Source organism: Pseudophryne corroboree, unplaced genomic scaffold (assembly GCF_028390025.1).
Source record: "Pseudophryne corroboree isolate aPseCor3 unplaced genomic scaffold, aPseCor3.hap2 scaffold_1538, whole genome shotgun sequence".
In the NCBI taxonomy this organism is placed as follows: Eukaryota; Metazoa; Chordata; class Amphibia; order Anura; family Myobatrachidae; genus Pseudophryne; species Pseudophryne corroboree.
In genome coordinates this window covers 94,848-120,704 of record NW_026968170.1, presented here as the reverse complement: position 1 = coordinate 120,704, position 25,857 = coordinate 94,848, and the positions used below count along the sequence as shown (strand labels likewise).

Below are 25,857 nucleotides of genomic sequence, written 5' to 3'. Positions count from 1 at the left end.
AGGCTGCCTAATACTGAAGCACCCCCAAACAACAAACCAAATGCAACAACTAGTGCAAGCATTCCTGGGGGAAGGCCTGCAGCAGATGGATTTGCATATGGTGATGTTATCCAAGCAGTGGGTCAAAGTTGGCTTCAACCCTCATCTGCATATGAAAAGAGAAAAGGGGCGTGCAGGGCATGGCGGCCTTTTGCGGTGCTTGGATGACCCCTAGATCGCATTAAACACCCCCACCCTCCTTTGGTGTGGGGCTCATGTTGGCCATGCCCCATCCCATGAAGCATTCAAGCTGATTTATTGCAGCAGCTGGGCACTGTAACAGCTCCAGAGCTGCTCTGTAAGGCAAGTAAAAGGGTGTGGGCCCTGCAGCACTACCTGTAGTTTGCATTGTGCATTGGAAGGCACAAAGTAAGCAGACGGGAGGAGAAGTCAGGATAGTCCACAAGGGTATAGAAGGGAGGGGCTCAAGAAAAAAGAAGTGGAAACAGAGAGCAAACTAGGCTGGAGAGAGACCTGAGACAAAGAGATCTGAATTATACGAGAGCCGACCAGAGGAAACACAAATTATGCAGTCAAGTGTCCCACATTTGGGGAAATCGTAGGAGCAGCACACCCAGTGTGCAATGGGTGAGCCTTGCCCTGGGAGAAGCACCTTCCTGATTATAGTATCTCACCTGGGTGTGCTGCCCCTGCGATTTCCCCAAATGTGGGAAACTTGACTGCATAATTTGTGTTTCCCCTGGTCGGCTCTCATATAATTCAGATCTCTTTGTCTCAGGTCTCTCTCCAGCCTAGTTTGCTGTCTGTTTCCACTTCTTTTTTCTTGAGCCCCTCCCTTCTATACCCTTGTGGACTATCCTGAATTCTCCTCCTGTCTGCTTACTTTGTGCCTTCCAATGCACAATGCAAACTACAGGTAGTGCTGCAGGGCCCACACCCTTTTACTTGCCTTACAGAGCAGCTCTGGAGCTGTTACAGTGCCAAGCTGCTGCAAGAAATCAGCTTGAATGCTTCAGGGGCTGGGGCATGGCCAACATGAGCCCCACACCGAAGGAGGGTGGGGGTGTTTAATGCGAACTAAGGGTCATCCAAGCGCCGCAAAAGGCCGCCATGCCCTGCATACCCCTTTTCTCTTTTCATATGCAGATGAGGGTTCCAGCCAACTTTGGCCCACTGCTTGGATGACATCACTATATGCATATCCGTCTTCTGCAGACCTTCCCCCAGGAATGCTTGTACTAGTTGTTGCATTTGGTTTGTTGTTTGGGGGTGCTTCAGTATTAGGCAGCCTTCTGCCCTCCCATGTTCATCTGAAAATATGTGTTCTCACTGCAGTTGTTGTCCCCAGATGAGAGTTCCCTTGTGCTGCCTCAGTTGAATCTCCTTTACTCTAAAACTTGTAAAACTTAGCAAAAGTGTTTACTAAATAGCTGCTCGGCAAAGTTGCAATGCCGAGACTCCCCGACCAGCTGCCCAGGATGAACCCACCTTTCTAGTAGAATGGGTCTTCACCTAATTCAGTAACGGCAATCCTGCCGTGGAATGAGCATGCTGAATCTTACCACAGATCCAGCGCATAATTGTCTACATGGAAGCAGGACACCCAATCCTGTTGGGAGCATACAGGACAAACAGAGCCTCTGTTTTCCTAATCTGAACCGTTCTGGTGACATAAATTTTCAAAGTTCTGACCACAGCCAGAGACTTTGACTCAACGAAGGTGTCAGTGGCCAAAGGCACCATGTGGAAAGATGAACCACCTTCGGCAGAAATAGTTGACGTGTCCTCAATTCTGCTCTATCTTCATGAAATATCAAATAAAGGCTCTTGTGATACTGCATGGTTTGTACTGTTTTCCATGTGCTCCCAGATCTTTCAAGCAAGAAGCATGGTCAAGAAAGTTCTGTTTGAAAAGAAACAACATTTACTGTCATTGTTATAGAATTTGGGAGAAAAAACAAGAAGAAATCTGCACTGTTGACGCACTGGACAGAATGAATGAATCATAAAATATAACCTTTATTAAGTATGTATTAAAATTGGATAAATATTAATATTATTATCCCAAACTGCAGTGAAACATAAAGGTTAAAATCACAGAACTAACATACATGTGCATAAGAAGAATAAAGAGATGTGAAAAAAAGGTTTAAAAAGCGTGTCCGTGTGTGATTATTTTTGAAGGCACAACCCTGGCGGGGTTGTTTATATAGATTTATATGTTGCTAATAATCACTTTCTAGCGTAATGTTATTAAATAGCTGTTAGTATCTATGTCGTCAGGTACCACTGGGTCGTATCCTATATACTCCTGTGGGAAACTTGACTGCATAATTTGTGTTTCCCCTGGTCGGCTCTCGTATAATTCAGATCTCTTTGTCTCAGGTCTCTCTCCAGCCTAGTTTGCTGTCTGTTTCCACTTCTCTTTTCTTGAGCCGCTGCCTTCTATGCCCTTGTGCACTCTCCAGACTTCTCCTGTCTGCTTACTTTGTGCCTTCCAACGCACAATGCAAACTACAGGTAGTGCTGCAGGGCCCACACCCTTTTACTTGCCTTACAGAGCAGCTCTGGAGCTGTTACAGTGCCCAGCTGCAGCAAGAAATCAGCTTGAATGCTTCAGGGGCTGGGGCATAGCCAACATGAGCCCCACACCGTCGGAGGGTGGAGGTGTTTAATGCAAACTAGGGGTCAGCCAAGCGCCGCAAAAGGCCGCCATGCCCTGCATGCCCCTTTTCTCTTTTCATATGCAGACGAGGGTTGAAGCCAACTTTGACCCACTGCTTGGATGACATCACCATATGCAAATCCATCTGCGGCAGGCCTTCCCCCAGGAATGCTTGCACTAGTTGTTGCATTTGGTTTGTTGTTTGGGGGTGCTTCAGTATTAGGCAGCCTTCTGCCCTCCCATGTTCATCTGAAAATATGTGTTCTCCCTGCAGTTGTTGTCCCCAGATGAGAGTTCCCTTGTGCTGCCTCAGTTGAATCTCCTTTACTTGACAGAGATGTGCCTGAGCAGCGGCCCTCCCCAGCCCTATCCCAAATCATACTTATTTTGCATAGGAGATACCATGGTCATGAAGATTGTTCTCCCAGGGTTAGGTTCATTCATTGCGTTCTGGGTATGCTGACCTCTGTGATTTCCCCAAATGTGGGAAACTCAAATGCATTATTTGTGGTAGTGGGGGACTGTGTTTGTGCTTTCCTCTGGTCAGCTCTGGTAAAAGTCAGATTTCTTTGTCTCAGATCTTCCTCTAGCCTTGTTCTTCTTTCAAGAGTTCCCTTGTGCTGCCTCAGTTGGATCTCCTTCACTTGACAGGGGGGTGCCCGAGCAGCGACCCTCCCCAGCTCTAGCCCAACTCCTACTTACCTGCCAGGTGAGATACTATGATCATGAAGTTGCTTCTCCCAGGGCAAGGCTCACCCATTGCACTCTGGGTGTGCTGCCCCTGCGATTTCCCCAAATATGGGAAACTTGATTGCATAATTTGTGTTTCCCCTAGTCGGCTCTCATATAATTCAGATCTCTTTGTCTCAGGTCTCTCTCCAGCCTAGTTTGCTGTCTGTTTCCACTTCTTTTTTCTTGAGCCCCTCCCTTCTATACCCTTGTGCACTATCCTGACTTCTCCTCCTGTCTGCTTACTTTGTGCCTTCCGATGCACAATGCAAACTACAGGTAGTGCTGCAGGGCCCACACCCTTTTACTTGCCTTACAGAGCAGCTCTGGAGCTGTTACAGTGCCAAGCTGCTGCAAGAAATCAGCTTGAATGCTTCAGGGGCTGGGGCATGGCCAACATGAGCCCCACACCGAAGTAGGGTGGGGGTGTTTAATGCGAACTAAGGGTCATCCAAGCGCCGCAAAAGGCCGCCATGCCCTGCATACCCCTTTTCTCTTTTCATATGCAGATGAGGGTTCCAGCCAACTTTGGCCCACTGCTTGGATGACATCACTGTATGCAAATCCGTCTTCTGCAGACCTTCCCCCAGGAATGCTTGTACTAGTTGTTGCATTTGGTTTGTTGTTTGGGGGTGCTTCAGTATTAGGCAGCCTTCTGCCCTCCCATGTTCATCTGAAAATATGTGTTCTCCCGGCAGTTGTTGTCCCCAGATGAGAGTTCCCTTGTGCTGCCTCAGTTGAATCTCCTTTACTTGACAGAGATGTGCCTGAGCAGCGGCCCTCCCCAGCCCTATCCCAAATCATACTTATTTTGCATAGGAGATACCATGGTCATAAAGATTGTTCTCCCAGGGTGAGGTTCATTTAATTGCATTCTGGGTATGCTGACCCCTGTGATTTCCCCAAATGTGGGAAACTCAACTGCATTATTTGTGGTAGTGGGGGACTGTGTTTGTGTTTTCCTCTGGTCAGCTCTGGTAAAAGTCAGATTTCTTTGTCTCAGATCTTCCTCTAGCCTTGTTCTTCTTTCGAGAGTTCCATTGTGCTGCCTCAGTTTGATCTCCTTCACTTGACAGGGGGGTACCCGAGCAGCGACCCTCCCCAGCTCTAGCCCAACTCCTACATAACTGCCAGGTGAGATACTATGATCATGAAGGTGCTTCTCCCAGGGCAAGGCTCACCCATTGCACTCTGGGTGTGCTGCTCCTGCGATTTCCCCAAATGTGGGAAACTTGACTGCATAATTTGTGTTTCCCCTGGTCGGCTCTCGTATAATTCAGATCTCTTTGTCTCAGGTCTCTCTCCAGCCTAGTTTGCTGTCTGTTTCCACTTCTCTTTTCTTGAGCCGCTGCCTTCTATGCCCTTGTGCACTCTCCTGACTTCTCCTGTCTGCTTACTTTGTGCCTTCCAACGCACAATGCAAACTACAGGTAGTGCTGCAGGGCCCACACCCTTTTACTTGCCTTTCAGAGCAGCTCTGGAGCTGTTACAGTGCCCAGCTGCTGCAAGAAATCAGCTTGAATGCTTCAGGGGCTGGGGCATAGCCAACATGAGCCCCACACCGACGGAGGGTGGAGGTGTTTAATGCGAACTAAGGGTCATCCAAGCGCCGCAAAAGGCCGCCATGCCCTGCATACCCCTTTTCTCTTTTCATATGCAGATGAGGGTTCCAGCCAACTTTGGCCCACTGCTTGGATGACATCACCGTATGCAAATACGTCTTCTGCAGACCTTCCCCCAGGAATGCTTGTACTAGTTGTTGCATTTGGTTTGTTGTTTGGGGTGCTTCAGTATTAGGCAGCCTTCTGCTCTCCCATGTTCATCTGAAAATATGTGTTCTCCCTGCAGTTGTTGTCCCCAGATGAGAGTTCTCTTGTGCTGCCTCAGTTGAATCTCCTTTACTTGACAGAGATGTGCCTGAGCAGCGGCCCTCCCCAGCCCTATCCCAAATCATACTTATTTTGCATAGGAGATACCATGGTCATGAAGATTGTTCTTCCAGGGTGAGGTTCATTCATTGCATTCTGGGTATGCTGACCCCTGTGATTTCCCCAAATGTGGGAAACTCGACTGCATTATTTGTGGTAGTGGGGGACTGTGTTTGTGCTTTCCTCTGGTCAGCTCTGGTAAAAGTCAGATTTCTTTGTCTCAGATCTTCCTCTAGCCTTGTTCTTTTTTTGAGAGTTTCCTTGTGCTGCCTCAGTTGGATTTCCTTCACTTGACAGGGGGGTGCCCGAGCAGCGACCCTCCCCAGCTCTAGCCCAACTCCTACTTACCTGCCAGGTGAGATACTATGATCAGGAAGGTGCTTCTCCCAGGGCAAGGCTCACCCATTGCACTCTGGGTGTGCTGCTCCTACGATTTCCCCAAATGTGGGACACTTGACTACATAATTTGTGTTTCCTCTGGTTGGCTACTCGTATAATTCAGATCTCTTTGTCTCAGGTCTCTCTCCAGCCTAGTTTGCTGTCTGTTTCCACTTCTCTTTTCTTGAGCCCCTGCCCTTGCCCTTGTGCACTCTCCTGACTTCTCCTGTCTGCTTACTTTGTGCCTTCCAACGCACAATGCAAACTACAGGTAGTGCTGCAGGGCCAACACCCTTTTACTTGCCTTACAGAGCAGCTCTGGAGCTGTTACAGTGCCCAGCTGCTGCAAGAAATCAGCTTGAATGCTTCAGGGGCTGGGGCATAGCCAACATGAGCCCCACACCGACGGAGGGTGGAGGTGTTTAATGCGAACTAAGGGTCATCCAAGCGCCGCAAAAGGCCGCCATGCCCTGCATACCCCTTTTCTCTTTTCATATGCAGATGAGGGTTCCAGCCAACTTTGGCCCACTGCTTGGATGACATCACCGTATGCAAATCCGTCTTCTGCAGACCTTTTCCCAGGAATGCTTGTACTAGTTGTTGCATTTGGTTTGTTGTTTGGGGGTGCTTCAGTATTAGGCAGCCTTCTGCTCTCCCATGTTCATCTGAAAATATGTGTTCTCCCTGCAGTTGTTGTCCCCAGATGAGAGTTCCCTTGTGCTGCCTCAGTTGAATCTCCTTTACTTGACAGAGATGTGCCTGAGCAGCGGCCCTCCCCAGCCCTATCCCAAATCATACTTATTTTGCATAGGAGATACCATTGTCATGAAGATTGTTCTCCCAGGGTGAGGTTCATTCATTGCATTCTGGGTATGCTGACCCCTGTCATTTCCCCAAATGTGGGAAACTCGACTGCATTATTTGTGGTAGTGGGGGACTGTGTTTGTGCTTTCCTCTGGTCAGCTCTGGTAAAAGTCAGATTTCTTTGTCTCAGATCTTCCTCTAGCCTTGTTCTTTTTTCGAGAGTTTCCTTGTGCTGCCTCAGTTGGATCTCCTTCACTTGACAGGGGGGTGCCCGAACAGCGACCCTCCCCAGCTCTAGCCCAACTCCTACTTACCTGCCAGGTGAGATACTATGATCAGGAAGGTGTTTCTCCCAGGGCAAGGCTCACCCAATGCACTCTGGGTGTGCTGCTCCTACGATTTCCCCAAATGTGGGACACTTGATTACATAATTTGTGTTTCCTCTGGTCGGCTCTCGTATAATTCAGATCTCTTTGTCTCAGGTCTCTCTCCAGCCTAGTTTGCTGTCTGTTTCCACTTCTCTTTTCTTGAGCCGCTCCCTTCTATGCCCTTGTGCACTATCCTGACTTCTCCCGTCTGCTTACTTTGTGCCTTCCAACGCACAATGCAAACTACAGGTAGTGCTGCAGGGCCCACACCCTTTTACTTGCTTTACAGAGCAGCTCTGGAGCTGTTACAGTGCCCAGCTGCTGCAAGAAATCAGCTTGAATGCTTCAGGGGCTGGGGCATAGCCAACATGAGCCCCACACCGAAGGAAGGTGGAGGTGTTTAATGCAAACTAGGGGTCATCCAAGCGCCGCAAAAGGCCGCCATGCCCTGCACACCCCTTTTTTATTTTCATATGCAGACGAGGGTTGAAGCCAACTTTGACCCACTGCTTGGATGACATCACCATATGCAAATCCATCTGCTGCAGGCCTTCCCCCAGGAATGCTTGCACTAGTAGTTGCATTTGGTTTGTTGTTTGGGGGTGCTTCAGTGTTAGGCAGCCTTCTGCCCTCCCATGTTCATCTGAAAATATGTGTTCTCCCTGCAGTTGTTGTCCCCAGATGAGAGTTCCCTTGTGTTGCCTCAGTTGAATCTCCTTTACTTGACAGAGATGTGCCTGAGCAGCGGCCCTCCCCAGCCCTATCCCAAATCATACTTATTTTGCATAGGAGATACCATGGTCATGAAGATTGTTCTCCCAGGGTGAGGTTCATTCATTGCACTCTGGGTATGCTGACCCCTGTGATTTCCCCAAATGTGGGAAACTCGACTGCATTATTTGTGGTTGTGGGGGACTGCGTTTGTGCTTTCCTCTGGTCAGCTCTGGTAAAAGTCAGATTTCTTTGTCTCAGATCTTCCTCTAGCCTTGTTCTTCTTTCGAGAGTTCCCTTGTGCTGCCTCAGTTGGATCTCCTTCACTTGACAGGGGGTGCCCGAGCAGCAATCCTCCACAGCTCTAGCCCAACTCCTACTTACCTGCCAGGTGAGATACTATGATGTTCACTGTTAGGGCAATCAGGATGTGGAATTCCCTGCCAGGGAAGGTGGTAATGGCGGACTCTGTAATTGGATTTAAAAAAGGAATGGATACATTTCTGAATGAAAAAGCTATCCAATGTTATAATACTTAAAATATCAACATGGTTAATCCGGGGGTAACATGAGTTATAGTAGCTAACTAGTCATAAAACATTATTCAGCAAGTATGTAGAATCATCACAACTTAAAACAGGTTGAACACGATGGGCAATTTGCCTCTATTCAACCTCAAAAACTATGTTACTATATGTTACTATATTACTATGTTACTGTAGTATACAGAACACCACAATGTAATGAGCAGTGATAGTGAGCACTGATGAGGATACTAGAACTGACACTGAGCAGCAAGATGCAGCACTGGACTATTAGTAATGTACTGTAGTATGCTGAGCACCACAATGCAGCACAAGACAATGAGCAGTGATACTGAGCACTGATGAGGATACTACTGAGAACTGACACTGAGCAGGAGAGACACACTACTAGTATTACTGAGCAGCAATAAGTAACCACTGATACTGAGCACTGATATTGAGATTTCCACTGAGAGAACATAGCCACGTCCTCTCCGCTCTCTCTTCAATGCACGAGTAAAAATGGCGGCAACGCGCAGCTCTTTATATGGAATCCGAATCTCGAGAGAATCCGACAGCGGGATGATGACATTTTCCCTTGTTCAGGTTTTCCGAGTCAGGCGGGAACAACCGAGCCTGCCTCGGACCAGTGTAAACCACGTGGAGTTCGTCGGGAATTCGGTTCTCGGAGAACCGAACCCGCTCCTCTCTACCTTATACCCATCAATTTTTTTATTTTCAATCTAAGCCCCTGCAGTTTTCTGTAAGCATCTGCTTCGCTATGATGATCAACAAGTCACAAGGGCAAACACTCAGGGCTTGAGGCGTAGATCTTAGGACCAGCTGCTACAAGCATGGCAGAGGTGTCACTATCACTGGTGACACCCAGAGAGGTGGCGAAGGAGATTGTAATGCAGTGCGCGCAGATAAGCAGCGCAATGGTAAAAAGGAGGCATGGTTTCATAGGTAGGGGCGTGGCCTGGTGGCCTGAATCTACATTTTGTTGCTCCGGGTGTCCCGGGGGTTGGGGGCTGCACCCGGGGACTAGTGTGTGTGCGGTGCTGGCTCCTGCACAGTGACAGGGCATGGCCACCCAGCATGACGCCTCCATTCTTGACCATGCTGTAATTGCAGTCGCACTGCAGTTCAGCGTGATCATAAAAAATGGTGTAGCCTCCTGCTGGTGCAGACTGTATGTGCGCGCAGGAAGCCGCCACCATTTTTGTGATCACAGCGGCTGAATGTGATGTCATACAGCCGCTGTGACCACGCCCCCTGTGTCTCCTCCGTTGCAGACCCCATTTTGAAGCCTTGCCCCCGCACCGCTCCATCCCTGACTTGGAAATGGAGTGTTGCTGACCCCCCTCTCCCCCCCCCGCCCCGATTGACAGGCAGAGGCGATCGCATTCTCTGCGGGGTGCCGCAGAAAATGCAGGCACATGCGTATGCTGTTAGCAATTTTTGCAGTTGGATCGCTTATTGTGATTGCATTCCAACCTGAATCAGGCCCTATTACCTATCACAATGCGCTGCGGGCAGTACAAAATTGGGTTAATATAGGAGTAAAACTCCCAGACCTGTGCTCCTTAACTGTACCTGGTGGCTAGTGGAGCGGCTGCCCAGTAATCAGTGTCCACGCCAGTGCGCACACGGTCCACCCCCTACGGCCACGCTCCCCTTCATCAGCGGCCTCGTGATCCGGAAGGGCGGTGTGTGTGTGACTGACCTTAGGAAGAAACTGGAGCCTCCGCTGCAGTGACCCAGCAACCAGGGCACGGGAGTATACAGCGCCGCTGGGAGTGATGAAGCTGCAGTAAAGATGTCTATTAGACCTAGCCTGCTGCAGCCCTTGTAGATTCTCATAAAACAAGTTCTTCTTTTCTTGTCAAAATTAATAGCTAAGAATAGGCTGCCTGAGGCAGGCCCCTGTTAAGTGGCCTGCTACTGAAGGCACCAACTACAAACTGAGCTCCCTGTTCATGGAAGCGGGGTTATAGAGGAGGATGCGCTGAGCATCTTGGGAACAGTCAAAAGCTTTGAGCCGGTTGGTGCCTCAGATCAAGATCCTACTCTACACCCCAATGTGAATCCTTGTGGAGTCCAGTGTACCCCACAGAAGAAATTAATGTGTCACACCCATTGGCAGCAACCTTAGAATAGCTGCTGACGGGCACAATTGAGAAAGGAAGGGGGGGGGGGACATTTGAATCCAGCACATAGATGCAATTCAAATATGTAATTTGTACCTTCCTATTTTAAAATATAATGGATGAACCTCACCCTGTGAGAACAATCTTCATGATCAAGAGATCTCATATGCAAAATAAGTATGAGTTGGGATAGGGCTGGGGAGGGTGGCTGCTCGGGCAGCCCCTCCCCCGTCAAGTTAAGGAGATTCAACTGAGGACGCACAAGGGAACTCTCGTCTGGGGACAACAACTGCAGGGAGACCACATCTGTTCAGATGAACATGGGAGGGTGGAAGGCTGCCTAATATTGAAGCACCATCAAATATCAAACCATATGCAACAACTAGTACAAGCATTCCTGGGGGAAGGTCTGCAGAAGACGGATTTGCATACGGTGATGTCATCCAAGATGTGGGCCAAAGTTGGCTGGAACCCTCATCTGCATATGAAAAGAGAAAAGGGGCATGCAGGGCATGGCGGCCTTTTGCGGTGCTTGGATGACCCCTAGTTCGCATTAAACACCCCCACCCTCCTTTGGTGTGGGGCTCATGTTGGCCATGCCCCATCCCCTGAAGCATTCAAGCTGATTTCTTGCAGCAGCTGGGCACTGTAACAGCTCCAGAGCTGTTCTGTAAGGCAAGTAAAAGGGTGTGGGCCCTGCAGCACCACCTGTAGTTCGCATTGTGCGTTGGAAGGCACAAAGTAAGCAGACGGGAGGAGAAGTCAGGATAGTGCGCAAGGGCATCCTTTTCTCTTAGTCCGTAGAGGATGCTGGGGTCACATTAAGAACCATGGGGTATAGACGGGATCCGCAAGAGACATGGGCACTTTAAGACTTTCAAAGGGTGTGAACTGGCTCCTCCTTCTATGCCCCTCCTCCAGACTCCAGTTATAGGAACTGTGCCCAGGGAGACGGACATTTCGAGGAAAGGATTTATTGTTAAACTAAGGTGAGCATCTTACCAGCTCACACCTTAAGCATGCCGCAGAACGTGGCATTCAACAGAACACAAGCCAACGGCATGAACAATTGCAGCAAAAAGCTGACCAGAACCATAACATAACATGTGTATAACCACAAGTAATAACTGCAGACACAGTATGGACTGGGACGGGTACCCAGCATCCTCTACGGACTAAGAGAAAAGGATTTACCGGTAGGTATTAAAATCCTATTTTCTCATACGACCTAGAGGATGCTGGGGTCACATTAAGAACCATGGGGTTATACCAAAGCTCTTGAACGGGTGGGAGAGTGCGTACGACTCTGCAGCACCGAATGACCCAACTTGAGGTTATCATCAGCCAAGGTATCAAACTTGTAAAACTTAGCAAAAGTGTTTACTAAATAGCTGCTCGGCAAAGTTGCAATGCCGAGACTCCCCGACCAGCTGCCCAGGATGAACCCACCTTTCTAGTAGAATGGGTCTTCACCTAATTCAGTAACGGCAATCCTGCCATGGAATGAGCATGCTGAATCTTACCACAGATCCAGCGCATAATGGTCTACATGGAAGCAGGACACCCAATCCTGTTGGGAGCATACAGGACAAACAGAGCCTCTGTTTTCCTAATCTGAACCGTTCTGGTGACATAAATTTTCAAAGTTCTGACCACAGCCAGAGACTTTGACTCAACGAAGGTGTCAGTGGCCAAAGGCACCATGTGGAAAGATGAACCACCTTCGGCAGAAATTGTTGACGTGTCCTCAATTCTGCTCTATCTTCATGAAAGATCAAATAAAGGCTCTTGTGATACTGCATGGTTTGTACTGTTTTCCATGTGCTCCCAGATCTTTCAAGCAAGTAGCATGGTCAAGAAAGTTCTGTTTGAAAAGAAACAACATTTACTGTCATTGTTATAGAATTTGGGAGAAAAAACAAGAAGAAATCTGCACTGTTGACGCACTGGACAGAATGAATGAATCATAAAATATAACCTTTATTAAGTATGTATTAAAATTGGATAAATATTAATATTATTATCCCAAACTGCAGTGAAACATAAAGGTTAAAATCACAGAACTAACATACATGTGCATAAGAAGAATAAAGAGATGTGAAAAAAAGGTTTAAAAAGCGTGTCCGTGTGTGATTATTTTTGAAGGCACAACCCTGGCGGGGTTGTTTATATAGATATATATGTTGCTAATAATCACTTTCTAGCGTAATGTTATTAAATAGCTGTTAGTATCTATGTCGTCAGGTACCACTGGGTCGTATCCTATATACTCCCTTCACTCAATAGGGGTTACCTCCCGGGAAGCCATCCCCATTGGCGAATTTGTGGGGGTGATTGAGTATAACCGGTAAGCTAACCTCCAATTTGTGGGGTGCTTAGGTAGATGGGGATCACTTATTTCTCTGTGTCCCCTAAGACTATATTCCTAAATTCAATACCACAGGGGGATAGCTTTCTATATCGGATAAGGAATCACTTGATAGGGAAATCTCTATGCATCATGGAAAGATCATATTTATTAATATCCAAACTAAAAAAATGATGAATAGCTTTAATTTAGCTGTTTAGATATAGTTAATTGGCGAGATATACCAACAGGTGCGGTTGCCTTAAGGAATATGGCAATTCCAATATAAATAGCAGCCCTCCTTCATATAATCAGCCAGATCTTATTAAATCTGGTCCAGATATAGCCGTTCAGATATACTTAATTGACAACATATATCAATCGGTGGGGTTGCCTTAAGGAATATAGCAATTCCAATTCTCATATAAATAGCAACCTTCCTTCATATATTCAGCCAGATCTTATTTAATCTGATCTAGGCGTAGGCAATAATGCTTTCCTTAGAGGTATAGCCACCTCAATTCTTATTAGGAAGCAAAGTGTCTGTCATAATGGTTTATCCAATTCATCTAAGAAATAATATATTCCATGTGTCAGAGATTCATTACTCTCTATTTACACTGTTAAAGAGTTAATTCTTATTATGTTACAGTGTAATGAAATTATCATATAGGGAGATGTGGCAATTCCATGTGCTATATATATAATAACCCTTAGTGGTCCAGATTCCACAATGAGGAATTTTCTTATAAACCGCTGAAACACACAGCTGTTTGACTGACTTCCAAATATATCTATCTCACTTTGTAACAGTCTTATGATAGAGAAACTGTTACATATTCGGTCACTTAGTTATCTAAAGGTAAACAGACTCAGTGTGAGGGTAATATAATATATCAAATGCGCTGTCAATAATCGTGGTAACTGGTGTAATAATGTGGTATATTGAGTATGCTAGTAAGGCATATAACTGCTCTCCAGCCTTTAAGTGTTACCAATCAATTTGTTACACTGTAAAGGATTTATGGTGTCCTGTTAGGACATGCAGCTGCTAGGCTGACTCAAAGATTTATCCATTTGTAACAATTATGTAACAGTTATATACATGTTACTGGTATTACATAGAAATAGTATGACACAGGCCAGCAGTCCCATGTGTCTAGATTCCACAATAGGAGATTTTCTTTGTCTTATAAACTGCTGGAACACACAGCTGCTAGACTGACTTCAAATATATATATTACTTTGTAACAGTCTTATAGTAAAGAGACTGTTACACACTGTCATTTAGTTATCTCAAGGTTAGCAGATTCTGTGTGAGGATAGTGTTCTGTTAGAACATGCAGCTGCTAGGCTGACTCATAGAAAATGTATCCATTTGTAACAAATGACACATACAGCATTAAATTAATATCTATAGCAGCCCATGTGACATCTCTACTCTTATCATAATTGTCTGGTTATTGCCAATCTGGACAGCAGGAGTGATATATATTCACTAGTCCCAATATCCCATCATATAAATATACCCACACTGATATACTTTCTTATCAAGAGTTATTAGTAGCTATCTGTATGCACTTTAGACATTGTATCTGCTAAGTGACATCATATCTAGTGTATTCCTTTCTTATAGCTCAGCTTCTATTCCCTATTAGTGGAGACTAACAGCTAACATCATAATCATATATTTTTGTTTTATAACATTTCACATGAGTCAAATACACGCGGACACGCCGTGCCCTACACGTGTGTTTCACTGCATCTATGGCAACTTACATTAAAGCTAACAAGAAAGCACACTCGTTCTGTCTTTAAACTGATAAAAGAAACCCCAAAAATATGGGGCATGCAAAAATTGAGATAAAACTCAGTTTTGCTCCTCTCCACGGAAATCTTTAATAAAAGGCGAAATATTTGTTAGTTCTGAAGAGAAACCAGAGCATGACCAAGATTCCACCTGTCGCCTGAGTGCCATGCCAGCAGTTCTCATTGAGCTCAAAGTGAGCACCCAATTTGAAAGAAAGATAGCAGATTTCTCACCAGGCTTCCCCTAGCTATAAACATGGTTTGTACTCTTTTCCATGTGTTCCCAGATCTTTCAAGCAATTAGTATAGTCAAGAAAGTTCTGTTTGAAAAGAAACAAACATTTACTGTCATTTCTATGCAAATGAGCTTACATTAAAGCACACTCGTTCTATCTTTAAACAGATAAAATAAAACCCCAATAAGATGGGGAATGCAAAATTTGAGATAAAACTCAGTTTTGCTCCTCTCCACGGAAATCTTTAGTAAAAGGCGAAAGATTTGTTCGTTCTGAAGAGAAACCAGAGCATGACCAAGATTCCACCTGTCGCCTGAGTGCCATGCCAGCAGTCCTCATTCAGCTCAAAGTGAGCACCCAATTTGAAAGAAAGAAAGCAGATTTCTCACCAGGCTTCCCCTTGCTATAAGCATGGTTTGTACTCTTTTCCATGTGCTCCCAGATCTTTCAAGCAAGTAGCATGGTCAAGAAAGTTCTGTTTGAAAAGAAACAGACATTTACTGTCATTGTTATACAAATAAACTTACATTAAAGCCAACAAGAAAGCACACTCATTCTGTCCTTAAACTGATAAAAGAAACCCCAATAATATGGGGCATGCAAAAATTGAGATAAAACTCAGTTTTGCTCCTCTCCACGGAAATCTTTAATAAATGGCGAAAGATTTGTTCATTCTGAAGAGAAACCAGAGCATGACCAAGATTCCACCTGTCGCCTGAGTGCCATGCCAGCAGTCCTCATTCAGATCAAAGTGAGCGCCCAATTTGAAAGAAAGCAGATTTCTCACCTGGCTTCTCCTTGCTATAAGCATGGTTTGTACTGTATTCCATGTGCTCCCAGATCTTTCAAGCAAGTAGCATGGTCAAGAAAGTTCTGTTTGAAAAGAAACAAACATTTACTGTAATTTCTATGCAAATGAGCTTTCATTAAAGCACACTCATTCTATCTTTAAACCGATAAAAGAAAATCCAAAAAGATGGGGCATGCAAAAATTGAGGTAAAACTCAGTTTTGCTCCTCTCCACGGAAATCTTTAGTAAAAGGCGAAAGATTTGTTCGTTCTGAAGAGAAGCCAGAGCATGACCAAGATTTTCATCTGAAAATATGTGTTCTCCCTGCAGTTGTTGTCCCCAGATGAGAGTTCCCTTGTGCTGCCTCAGTTGAATCTCCTTTACTTGACAGAGATGTGCCTGAGCAGTGGCCCTCCCCAGCCCTATCCCAAATCATACTTATTTTGCATAGGAGATACCATGGTCATGAAGATTGTTCTCCCAGGGTGAGGTTCATTCATTGCATTCTGGGTATGCTGACCCCTGTGATTTCCCCAATGTGGGAAACTCGACTGCATTATTTGTGGTAGTGGGGGACTGTGTTTGTGCTTTCCTCTGGTCAGCTCTGGTAAAAGTCAGATTTCTTTGTCTCAGATCTTCCTCTAGCCTTGTTCTTCTTTCGAGAGTTCCCTTGTGCTGCCTCAGTTGGATCTCCTTCACTTGACAGGGGGTGCCCGAGCAGCAATCCTCCACAGCTCTAGCCCAACTCCTACTTACCTGCCAGGTGAGATACTATGATCTTCACTGTTAGGGCAATCAGAATGTGGAATTCCCTGCCAGGGAAGGTGGTAATGGCGGACTCTGTAATTGGATTTAAAAAAGGAATGGATACATTTCTGAATGAAAAAGCTATCTAAGGTTATAATACTTAAAATATCAACATGGTTAATCCGGGGGTAACATGAGTTATAGTAGCTAACTAGTCATAAAACATTATTCAGCAAGTATGTAGAATCATCACAACTTAAAACAGGTTGAACACGATGGGCAATTTGCCTCTATTCAACCTCAAAAACTATGTTACTATATGTTACTATATTACTATGTTACTGTAGTATACAGAAAACCAAAATGCAATGAACAGTGATAGTGAGCACTGATGAGGATACTAGAACTGACACTGAGCAGCAAGATGCAGCACTGGACTATTAGTAATGTACTGTAGTATGCTGAGCACCACAATGCAGCACAAGACAATGAGCAGTGATACTGAGCACTGATGAGGATACTACTGAGAACTGACACTGAGCAGGAGAGACACACTACTAGTATTACTGAGCAGCAATAAGTAACCACTGATACTGAGCACTGATATTGAGATTTCCACTGAGAGAACATAGCCACGTCCATTCCGCTCTCTCTTCAATGCACGAGTAAAAATGGCGGCAACGCGCAGCTCTTTATATGGAATCCGAATCTCGCGAGAATCCGACAGCGGGATGATGACATTTTCCCTTGTTCAGGTTTTGCGAGTCAGGCGGGAACAACCGAGCCTGCCTCGGACCAGTGTAAACAACGTGGAGTTCGTGGGGAATTCGGTTCTCGGAGAACCGAACCCGCTCCTCTCTACCTTATACCAATCAATTTTTTTATTTTCAATCTAAGCCCCTGCAGTTTTCTGTAAGCATCTGCTTCGCTATGATGATCAACAAGTCACAAGGGCAAACACTCAGGGCTTGAGGCGTAGATCTTAGGACCAGCTGCTACAAGCATGGCAGAGGTGTCACTATCACTGGTGACACCCAGAGAGGTGGCGAGGGAGATTGTAATGCAGTGCGCGCAGATAAGCAGCGCAATGGTAAAAAGGAGGCATGGTTTCATAGGTAGGGGCGTGGCCTGGTGGCCTGAATCTACATTTTGTTGCTCCGGGTGTCCCGGGGGTTGGGGGCTGCACCCGGGGACTAGTGTGTGAGCGGTGCTGGCTCCTGCACAGTGAAAGGGCATGGCCACCCAGCATGACGCCTCCCTTCTTGACCATGCTGTAATTGCAGTCGCACTGCAGTTCAGCGTGATCATAAAAAATGGTGTAGCCTCCTGCTGGTGCAGACTGTATGTGCGCGCAGGAAGCCGCCACCATTTTTGTGATCACAGCGGCTGAATGTGATGTCATACAGCCGCTGTGACCACGCCCCCTGTGTCTACTCCGTTGCAGACCCCATTTTGAAGCCTTGCCCCCGCACCGCTCCATCCCTGACTTGGAAATGGAGTGTTGCTGACCCACCTATCCCCCCCCGCCCCGATTGACAGGCAGAGGCGATCGCATTCTCTGCGGGGTGCCGCAGAAAATGCAGGCACATGCGTATGCTCTTAGCAATTTTTGCAGTTGGATCGCTTATTGTGATTGCAATCCAACCTGAATCAGGCCCTATTACCTATCACAATGCGCTGCGGGCAGTACAAAATTGGGTTAATATAGGAGAAAAACCCCCAGACCTGTGCTCCTTAACTGTACCTGGTGGCTAGTGGAGCGGCTGCCCAGTAATCAGTGTCCACGCCAGTGCGCACACGGTCCACCCCCTACGGCCACGCTCCCCTTCATCAGCGGCCTCGTGATCCGGAAGGGTGGTGTGTGTGTGACTGACCTTAGGATGAAACCGGACCCTCCGCTGCAGTGACCCAGCAACCAGGGCACGGGAGTATACAGCGCCGCTGGGAGTGATGAAGCTGCAGTAAAGATGTCTATTAGACCTAGCCTGCTGCAGCCCTTGTAGATTCTCATAAAACAAGTTCTTCTTTTCTTGTCAAAATTTATAGCTAAGAATAGGCTGCCTGAGGCAGGCCCCTGTTAAGTGGCCTGCTACTGAAGGCACCAACTACAAACTGAGCTCCCTGTTCATGGAAGCGGGGTTATAGAGGAGAATGCACTGAGCATCTTGGGAACAGTCAAAAGCTTTGAGCCGGTTGGTGCCTCAGATCAAGATCCTACTCTACACCCCAATGTGAATCCTTGTGGAGTCCAGTGTACCCCACAGAAGAAATTAATGTGTCACACCCATTGGCAGCAACCTTAGAATAGCTGCTGACGGGCACAATTGAGAAAGGAAGGGGGGGGGGGGGACATTTGAATCCAGCACATAAATGCAATTCAAATATGTAATTTGTACCTTTCTATTTTAAAATATAATGGATGAACCTCACCCTGTGAGAACAATCTTCATGATCAAGAGATCTCATATGCAAAATAAGTATGAGTTGGGATAGGGCTGGGGAGGGTGGCTGCTCGGGCAGCCCCTCCCCCGTCAAGTTAAGGAGATTCAACTGAGGAAGCACAAGGGAACTCTCGTCTGGGGACAACAACTGCAGGGAGACCACATCTGTTCAGATGAACATGGGAGGGTGGAAGGCTGCCTAATACTGAAGCACCATCAAATATCAAACCATATGCAACATCTAGTACAAGCCTTCCTGGGGGAAGGTCTGCAGCAGACGGATTTGCATACAGTGATGTTATTCAAGCAGTGGGCCAAAGTTGGCTGGAACCCTCATCTGCATATGAAAAGAGAAAAGGGGCGTGCAGGGCATGGCGGCCTTTTGCAGTGCTTGGATGACCCCTAGTTCTCATTAAACACCCCCACCCTCCTTTGGTGTGGGGCTCATGTTGGCCATGCCCCATCCCCTGAAGCATTCAAGCTGATTTCTTGCAGCAGCTGGGCACTGTAACAGCTCCAGAGCTGTTCTGTAAGGCAAGTAAAAGGGTGTGGGCCCTGCAGCACCACCTGTAGTTTGCATTGTGCGTTGGAAGGCACAAAGTAAGCAGACGGGAGGAGAAGTCAGGATAGTGCGCAAGGGCATCCTTTTCTCTTAGTCCGTAGAGGATGCTGGGGTCACATTAAGAACCATGGGGTATAGACGGGATCCGCAAGAGACATGGGCACTTTAAGACTATCAAAGGGTGTGAACTGGCTCCTCCCTCTATGCCCCTCCTCCAGACTCCAGTTATAGGAACTGTGCCCATGGAGACGGACATTTCGAGGAAAGGATTTATTGTTAAACTAAGGTGAGCATCTTACCAGCTCACACCTTAAGCATGCCGCAGAACGTGGCATTCAACAGAACACAAGCCAACGGCATGAATAATTGCAGCAAAAAGCTGACCAGAACCATAACACAACATGTGTATAACCACAAGTAATAACTGCAGACACAGTATGGACTGGGACGGGTGCCCAGCATCCTCTACAGACTAAGAGAAAAGGATTTACCGGTAGGTATTAAAATCCTATTTTCTCATACGACCTAGAGGATGCTGGGGTCACATTAAGAACCATGGGGTTATACCAAAGCTCTTGAACGGGTGGAAGAGTGCGTACGACTCTGCAGCACCGAATGACCCAACTTGAGGTTATCATCGGCCAAGGTATCAAACTTGTAAAACTTAGCAAAAGTGTTTACTAAATAGCTGCTCGGCAAAGTTGCAATGCCGAGACTCCCCGACCAGCTGCCCAGGATGAACCCACCTTTCTAGTAGAATGGGTCTTCACCTAATTCAGTAACGGCAATCCTGCCATGGAATGAGCATGCTGAATCTTACCACAGATCCAGCGCATAATGGTCTACATGGAAGCAGGACACCCAATCCTGTTGGGAGCATACAGGACAAACAGAGCCTCTGTTTTCCTAATCTGAACCGTTCTGGTGACATAAATTTTCAAAGTTCTGACCACAGCCAGAGACTTTGACTCAACGAAGGTGTCAGTGGCCAAAGGCACCATGTGGAAAGATGAACCACCTTCGGCAGAAATTGTTGACGTGTCCTCAATTCTGCTCTATCTTCATGAAAGATCAAATAAAGGCTCTTGTGATACTGCATGGTTTGTACTGTTTTCCATGTGCTCCCAGATCTTTCAAGCAAGTAGCATGGTCAAGAAAGTTCTGTTTGAAAAGAAACAAACATTTACTGTCATTGTTATGCAAATAAACTTACATTAAAGCTAACCAGAAAGCACACTCGTTCTGTCTTTAAACTGATAAAAGAAACCCCAATAATATGGGCATACCTCCCAACTTTGTCGGCTCGCAAAGAGGGACACACGCGCGGCGAAGTCGCACGCGCTCCCAAAAAGGGCGTGGCCTAAGTAAAAAGGGGCATGGCTTCGCGGGAGGACCCGCGATCGCGAGTCACGCCCCCGTTTTCTGCACTGAGGGGGCATGCCCAGCGCTCTGTGAGCCGCTGGCATGCCACCTCTCCCTCTGACTTCAGTGAATAGACGCTGTGCGCACAGCGACTATTCACCGCTGCTCTGCTAAGCAGGGCAGCGACAGACAGAGCCTCCCAACTGTCCTCCCCACCGCGGGACACTGCGGCCCGCAGGTGGGACAGCGGGACAGTCCCCAAAAAACGGGACTGTCCCGCGAAAATCGGGACAGTTGGGAGGTATGATATGGGGCATGCAAAAATTGAGATAAAACTCAGTTTTGCTCCTCTCCACGGAAATCTTTAGTAAAAGGCGAAAGATTTGTTCGTTCTGAAGAGAAACCAGAGCATGACCAAGATTCCACCTGTCGCCTGAGTGCCATGCCAGCAGTCCTCATTCAGCTCAAAGTGAGCACCCAATTTGAAAGAAAGAAAGCAGATTTCTCACCAGGCTTCCCCTTGCTATAAACATGGTTTGTACTCTTTTCCATGTGCTCCCAGATCTTTCAAGCAATTAGTATGGTCAAGAAAGTTCTGCTTGAAAAGAAACAGACATTTATTGTCATTGTTATGCAAATAAACTTACATTAAAGCTAACAAGAAAGCACACTCGTTCTGTCTTTAAACTGATAAAAGAAACCCCAATAATATGGGGCATGCAAAAATTGAGATAAAACTCAGTTTTGCTCCTCTCCACGGATAATCTTTAATAAAAGGCGAAAGATTTGTTCATTCTGAAGAGAAACCAGAGCATGACCAAGATTCCACCTGTCGCCTGAGTGCTGTGCCAGCAGTCCTCATTCAGATCAAAGTGAGCGCCCAATTTGAAAGAAAGCAGATTTCTCACCTGGCTTCTCCTTGCTATAAGCATGGTTTGTACTGTATTCCATGTGCTCCCAGATCTTTAAAGCAAGTAGCATTGTCAAGAAAGTTCTGTTTGAACATAAATAAACATTTACTGTCATTTCTATGCAAATGAGCTTACATTAAAGCACACTCATTCTATCTTTAAACCGGTAAAAGAAACCCCAAAAAGATGGGGCATGCAAAAATTGAGATAAAACTCGGTTTTGCTCCTCTCCACGGAAATCTTTAGTAAGAGGCGAAAGATTTGTTCGTTCTGAAGAGAAACCAGAGCATGACCAAGATTTTTATCTGAAAATATGTGTTCTCCCTGCAGTTGTTGTCCCCAGATGAGAGTTCCCTTGTGCTGCCTCAGCTGAATCTCCTTTACTTGACAGAGATGTGCCTGAGCAGCGGCCCTCCCCAGCCCTATCCCAAATCATACTTATTTTGCATAGGCGATACCATGGTCATGAAGATTGTTCTCCCAGGGTGAGGTTCATTCATTGCATTCTGGGTATGCTGACCCCTGTGATTTCCCCAAATGTGGGAAACTCGACTGCATTATTTGTGGTAGTGGGGGACTGTGTTTGTGCTTTCCTCTAGTCAGCTCTGGTAAAAGTCAGATTTATTTGTCTCAGATCTTTCTCTAGCCTTGTTCTTCTTTCGAGAGTTCCCTTGTGCTGCCTAAGTTGGATCTCTTTCACTTGACAGGGGGGTGCCCGAGTAGCGACCCTCCCCAGCTCTAGCCCAACTCCTACTTACCTGCCAGGTGAGATACTATGATCATGAAGGTGCTTCTCCCAGGGCAAGGCTCACCCATTGCACTCTGGGTGTGGTGCCCCTGCGATTTCCCCAAATGTGGGAAGCTTGACTGCATAATTTGTGTTTCCCCTGGTCGGCTCTCGTATAATTCAGATCTCTTTGTCTCAGGTCTCTCTCCAGCCTAGTTTGCTGTCTGTTTCCACTTCTTTTTTCATGAGCCCCTCCCTTTTATACCCTTGTGCACTATCCTGACTTCTCCTCTTGTCTGCTTATTTTGTGCCTTCCAATGCACAATGCAAACTACAGGTAGTGCTGCAGGGCCCACACCCTTTTACTTGCCGTACAGAGCAGCTCTGGAGCTGTTACAGTGCCCAGCTGCTGCAAGAAATCAGCTTGAATGCTTCAGGGGCTGGGGCATAGCCAACATGAGCCCCACACCGAAGGAGGGTGGAGGTGTTTAATGCGAACTAGGGGTCATCCAAGCGCCGCAAAAGGCCGCTATGCCCTGCACGCCCCTTTTCTCTTTTCATATGCATACGAGGGTTGAAGCCAACTTTGACCCACTGCTTGGATGACATCACCGTATGCAAATCCATCTGCTGCAGGCCTTCCCCCAGGAATGCTTGCACTAGTTGTTGCATTTGGTTTGTTGTTTGGGGGTGCTTCATTATTAGGCAGCCTTCTGCCCTCCCATGTTCATCTGAAAATATGTGTTCTCCCTGCAGTTGTTGTCCCCAGATGAGAGTTCCCTTGTGCTGCCTCATTTGAATCTCCTTTACTTGACAGAGATGTGCCTGAGCAGCGGCCCTCCGCAGCCATATCCCAAATCATACTTATTTTGCATAGGAGATACCATTGTTATGAAGATTGTTCTCCCAGGGTGCGGTTCATTCATTGCACTCTGGGTATGCTGACCCCTGTGATTTCCCCAAATGTGGGAAACTCGACTGCATTATTTGTGGTAGTGGTGGACTGTGTTTGTGCTTTCCTCTGGTCAGCTCTGGTAAAAGTCAGATTTCTTTGTCTCAGATCTTCCTCTAGCCTTGTTCTTCTTTCGAGAGTTCCTTTGTGCTGCCTCAGTTGGATCTCCTTCACTTGACAGGGGGGTGCCCGAGCAGCGACCCTCCCCAGCTCTAGCCCAACTCCTACTTACCTGCCAGGTGAGATACTATGATCATGAAGGTGCTTCTCCAAGGGCAAGGCTCACCCATTGCACTCTGGGTGTGCTGCTCCTGCGATTTCCCCAAATGTGGGAAACTTGACTGCATAATTTGTGTTTCCCCTGGTCAGGTCTCGTATAATTCAGATATCTTTGTCTCAGGTCTCTCTCCAGCCTAGTTTGCTGTCTGTTTCCACTTCTCTTTTCTTGAGCCGCTCCCTTCTATGCCCTTGCGCACTATCCTGACTTCTCCTCCTTTCTGCTTACTTTGTGCCTTCCAACGCACAATGCGAACTACAGGTAGTGCTGCAGGGCCCACACCCTTTTACTTGCCTTACAGAGCAGCTCTGGAGCTGTTACAGTGCCCAGCTGCTACCAGAAATCAGCTTGAATGCTTCAGGGGCTAGGGCATAGCCAACATGAGCCCCACACCGAAGGAGGGTGGAGGTGTTTAATGCAAACTAGGGGTCAGCCAAGTGCCGCAAAAGGCCACCATGCCCTGCACACCCCTTTTCTCTTTTCATATGCAGACGAGGGTTGAAGCCAACTTTGACCCACTGCTTGGATGACATCACCATATGCAAATCTATCTGCTGCAGGCCTTCCCCCAGGAATGCTTGCACTAGTTGTTGCATTTGGTTTGTTGTTTGGGGGTGCTTCAGTATTAGGCAGCCTTCTGCTCTCCCATGTTCATCTGAAAATATGTGTTCTCCCTGCAGTTGTTGTCCCCAGATGAGAGTTCCCTTGTGCTGCCTCAGTTGAATCTCCTTTACTTGACAGAGATGTGCCTGAGCAGCGGCCCTCCCCAGCCCTATCCCAAATCATACTTATTTTGCATAGGAGATACCATGGTCATAAAGATTGTTCTCCCAGGGTGAGGTTCATTCATTGCATTCTGGGTATGCTGACCCCTGTGATTTCCCCAAATGTGGGAAACTCAACTGCATTATTTGTGGTAGTGGGGGACTGTGTTTGTGTTTTCCTCTGGTCAGCTCTGGTAAAAGTCAGATTTCTTTGTCTCAGATCTTCCTCTAGCCTTGTTCTTCTTTCGAGAGTTCCATTGTGCTGCCTCAGTTTGATCTCCTTCACTTGACAGGGGGGTACCCGAGCAGCGACCCTCCCCAGCTCTAGCCCAACTCCTACATACCTGCCAGGTGAGATACTATGATCATGAAGGTGCTTCTCCCAGGGCAAGGCTCACCCATTGCACTCTGGGTGTGCTGCTCCTGTGATTTCCCCAAATGTGGGAAACTTGACTGCATAATTTGTGTTTCCCCTGGTCGGCTCTCGTATAATTCAGATCTCTTTGTCTCAGGTCTCTCTCCAGCCTAGTTTGCTGTCTGTTTCCACTTCTCTTTTCTTGAGCCGCTGCCTTCTATGCCCTTGTGCACTCTCCTGACTTCACCTGTCTGCTTACTTTGTGCCTTCCAACGCACAATGCAAACTACAGGTAGTGCTGCAGGGCCAACACCCTTTTACTTGCCTTACAGAGCAGCTCTGGAGCTGTTACAGTGCCCAGCTGCTGCAAGAAATCAGCTTGAATGCTTCAGGGGCTGGGGCATAGCCAACATGAGCCCCACACCGACGGAGGGTGGAGGTGTTTAATGCTAACTAAGGGTCATCCAAGCGCCGCAAAAGGCCGCCATGCCCTGCATACCCCTTTTCTCTTTTCATATGCAGATGAGGGTTCCAGCCAACTTTGGCCCACTGCTTGGATGACATCACCGTATGCAAATCCGTCTTCTGCAGACCTTTTCCCAGGAATGCTTGTACTAGTTGTTGCATTTGGTTTGTTGTTTGGGGGTGCTTCAGTATTAGGCAGCCTTCTGCTCTCCCATGTTCATCTGAAAATATGTGTTCTCCCTGCAGTTGTTGTCCCCAGATGAGAGTTCCCTTGTGCTGCCTCAGTTGAATCTCCTTTACTTGACAGAGATGTGCCTGAGCAGCGGCCCTCCCCAGCCCTATCCCAAATCATACTTATTTTGCATAGGAGATACAATTGTCATGAAGATTGTTCTCCCAGGGTGAAGTTCATTCATTGCATTCTGGGTATGCTGACCCCTGTGATTTCCCCAAATGTGGGAAACTCGACTGCATTATTTGTGGTAGTGGGGGACTGTGTTTGTGCTTTCCTCTGGTCAGCTCTGGTAAAAGTCAGATTTCTTTGTCTCAGATCTTCCTCTAGCCTTGTTCTTTTTTCGAGAGTTTCCTTGTGCTGCCTCAGTTGGATCTCCTTCACTTGACAGGGGGGTGCCCGAACAGCGACCCTCCCCAGCTCTAGCCCAACTCCTACTTACCTGCCAGGTGAGATACTATGATCAGGAAGGTGCTTCTCCCAGGGCAAGGCTCACCCAATGCACTCTGGGTGTGCTGCTCCTACGATTTCCCCAAATGTGGGACACTTGATTACATAATTTGTGTTTCCTCTGGTCGGCTCTCGTATAATTCAGATCTCTTTGTCTCAGGTCTCTCTCCAGC

General features: G+C 47.0%; 25 non-coding genes and 1 pseudogene across 25 annotated transcripts; 18 read left to right on the top strand and 8 right to left on the bottom strand.

Annotated features, from left to right (window-relative positions):
• Positions 1-526: 526 nt before the first annotated feature.
• LOC135000446 (U1 spliceosomal RNA) lies at positions 527-682 on the bottom strand. The gene has a single exon (XR_010202355.1). It is a non-coding gene; the product is annotated as a U1 spliceosomal RNA (small nuclear RNA).
• A 2,361-nt stretch (positions 683-3,043) lies between these two features.
• LOC135000401 (U1 spliceosomal RNA) lies at positions 3,044-3,207 on the top strand. The gene has a single exon (XR_010202316.1). It is a non-coding gene; the product is annotated as a U1 spliceosomal RNA (small nuclear RNA).
• A 152-nt stretch (positions 3,208-3,359) lies between these two features.
• Positions 3,360-3,494, top strand: LOC135000442 (U1 spliceosomal RNA; annotated as a pseudogene).
• Positions 3,495-4,196: 702 nt separating this feature from the next.
• On the top strand, positions 4,197-4,361 carry LOC135000415 (U1 spliceosomal RNA). Its single transcript, XR_010202328.1, has one exon. It is a non-coding gene; the product is annotated as a U1 spliceosomal RNA (small nuclear RNA).
• Positions 4,362-4,513: 152 nt separating this feature from the next.
• LOC135000436 (U1 spliceosomal RNA) lies at positions 4,514-4,676 on the top strand. The gene has a single exon (XR_010202348.1). It is a non-coding gene; the product is annotated as a U1 spliceosomal RNA (small nuclear RNA).
• A 670-nt stretch (positions 4,677-5,346) lies between these two features.
• LOC135000398 (U1 spliceosomal RNA) lies at positions 5,347-5,510 on the top strand. The gene has a single exon (XR_010202313.1). It is a non-coding gene; the product is annotated as a U1 spliceosomal RNA (small nuclear RNA).
• A 152-nt stretch (positions 5,511-5,662) lies between these two features.
• On the top strand, positions 5,663-5,826 carry LOC135000434 (U1 spliceosomal RNA). Its single transcript, XR_010202346.1, has one exon. It is a non-coding gene; the product is annotated as a U1 spliceosomal RNA (small nuclear RNA).
• Positions 5,827-6,494: 668 nt separating this feature from the next.
• Positions 6,495-6,658, top strand: LOC135000413 (U1 spliceosomal RNA). The gene has a single exon (XR_010202326.1). It is a non-coding gene; the product is annotated as a U1 spliceosomal RNA (small nuclear RNA).
• Positions 6,659-6,810: 152 nt separating this feature from the next.
• On the top strand, positions 6,811-6,973 carry LOC135000443 (U1 spliceosomal RNA). Its single transcript, XR_010202353.1, has one exon. It is a non-coding gene; the product is annotated as a U1 spliceosomal RNA (small nuclear RNA).
• Positions 6,974-7,644: 671 nt separating this feature from the next.
• On the top strand, positions 7,645-7,808 carry LOC135000405 (U1 spliceosomal RNA). The gene has a single exon (XR_010202319.1). It is a non-coding gene; the product is annotated as a U1 spliceosomal RNA (small nuclear RNA).
• A 6,626-nt stretch (positions 7,809-14,434) lies between these two features.
• Positions 14,435-14,550, bottom strand: LOC135000390 (U5 spliceosomal RNA). Its single transcript, XR_010202305.1, has one exon. It is a non-coding gene; the product is annotated as a U5 spliceosomal RNA (small nuclear RNA).
• Positions 14,551-14,825: 275 nt separating this feature from the next.
• On the bottom strand, positions 14,826-14,941 carry LOC135000382 (U5 spliceosomal RNA). Its single transcript, XR_010202297.1, has one exon. It is a non-coding gene; the product is annotated as a U5 spliceosomal RNA (small nuclear RNA).
• Positions 14,942-15,227: 286 nt separating this feature from the next.
• On the bottom strand, positions 15,228-15,343 carry LOC135000389 (U5 spliceosomal RNA). The gene has a single exon (XR_010202304.1). It is a non-coding gene; the product is annotated as a U5 spliceosomal RNA (small nuclear RNA).
• Positions 15,344-15,613: 270 nt separating this feature from the next.
• Positions 15,614-15,729, bottom strand: LOC135000383 (U5 spliceosomal RNA). Its single transcript, XR_010202298.1, has one exon. It is a non-coding gene; the product is annotated as a U5 spliceosomal RNA (small nuclear RNA).
• Positions 15,730-15,873: 144 nt separating this feature from the next.
• LOC135000386 (U1 spliceosomal RNA) lies at positions 15,874-16,036 on the top strand. Its single transcript, XR_010202301.1, has one exon. It is a non-coding gene; the product is annotated as a U1 spliceosomal RNA (small nuclear RNA).
• Positions 16,037-20,850: 4,814 nt separating this feature from the next.
• Positions 20,851-20,963, bottom strand: LOC135000393 (U5 spliceosomal RNA). The gene has a single exon (XR_010202308.1). It is a non-coding gene; the product is annotated as a U5 spliceosomal RNA (small nuclear RNA).
• Positions 20,964-21,249: 286 nt separating this feature from the next.
• LOC135000394 (U5 spliceosomal RNA) lies at positions 21,250-21,366 on the bottom strand. Its single transcript, XR_010202309.1, has one exon. It is a non-coding gene; the product is annotated as a U5 spliceosomal RNA (small nuclear RNA).
• Positions 21,367-21,636: 270 nt separating this feature from the next.
• LOC135000385 (U5 spliceosomal RNA) lies at positions 21,637-21,752 on the bottom strand. Its single transcript, XR_010202300.1, has one exon. It is a non-coding gene; the product is annotated as a U5 spliceosomal RNA (small nuclear RNA).
• A 144-nt stretch (positions 21,753-21,896) lies between these two features.
• Positions 21,897-22,060, top strand: LOC135000403 (U1 spliceosomal RNA). The gene has a single exon (XR_010202317.1). It is a non-coding gene; the product is annotated as a U1 spliceosomal RNA (small nuclear RNA).
• A 152-nt stretch (positions 22,061-22,212) lies between these two features.
• LOC135000438 (U1 spliceosomal RNA) lies at positions 22,213-22,375 on the top strand. Its single transcript, XR_010202350.1, has one exon. It is a non-coding gene; the product is annotated as a U1 spliceosomal RNA (small nuclear RNA).
• A 674-nt stretch (positions 22,376-23,049) lies between these two features.
• Positions 23,050-23,213, top strand: LOC135000412 (U1 spliceosomal RNA). Its single transcript, XR_010202325.1, has one exon. It is a non-coding gene; the product is annotated as a U1 spliceosomal RNA (small nuclear RNA).
• Positions 23,214-23,365: 152 nt separating this feature from the next.
• On the top strand, positions 23,366-23,528 carry LOC135000433 (U1 spliceosomal RNA). The gene has a single exon (XR_010202345.1). It is a non-coding gene; the product is annotated as a U1 spliceosomal RNA (small nuclear RNA).
• Positions 23,529-24,202: 674 nt separating this feature from the next.
• Positions 24,203-24,366, top strand: LOC135000397 (U1 spliceosomal RNA). The gene has a single exon (XR_010202312.1). It is a non-coding gene; the product is annotated as a U1 spliceosomal RNA (small nuclear RNA).
• Positions 24,367-24,518: 152 nt separating this feature from the next.
• LOC135000435 (U1 spliceosomal RNA) lies at positions 24,519-24,681 on the top strand. Its single transcript, XR_010202347.1, has one exon. It is a non-coding gene; the product is annotated as a U1 spliceosomal RNA (small nuclear RNA).
• A 671-nt stretch (positions 24,682-25,352) lies between these two features.
• LOC135000417 (U1 spliceosomal RNA) lies at positions 25,353-25,516 on the top strand. Its single transcript, XR_010202330.1, has one exon. It is a non-coding gene; the product is annotated as a U1 spliceosomal RNA (small nuclear RNA).
• Positions 25,517-25,668: 152 nt separating this feature from the next.
• On the top strand, positions 25,669-25,831 carry LOC135000444 (U1 spliceosomal RNA). The gene has a single exon (XR_010202354.1). It is a non-coding gene; the product is annotated as a U1 spliceosomal RNA (small nuclear RNA).
• The last annotated feature ends 26 nt before the right edge of the window (positions 25,832-25,857 follow it).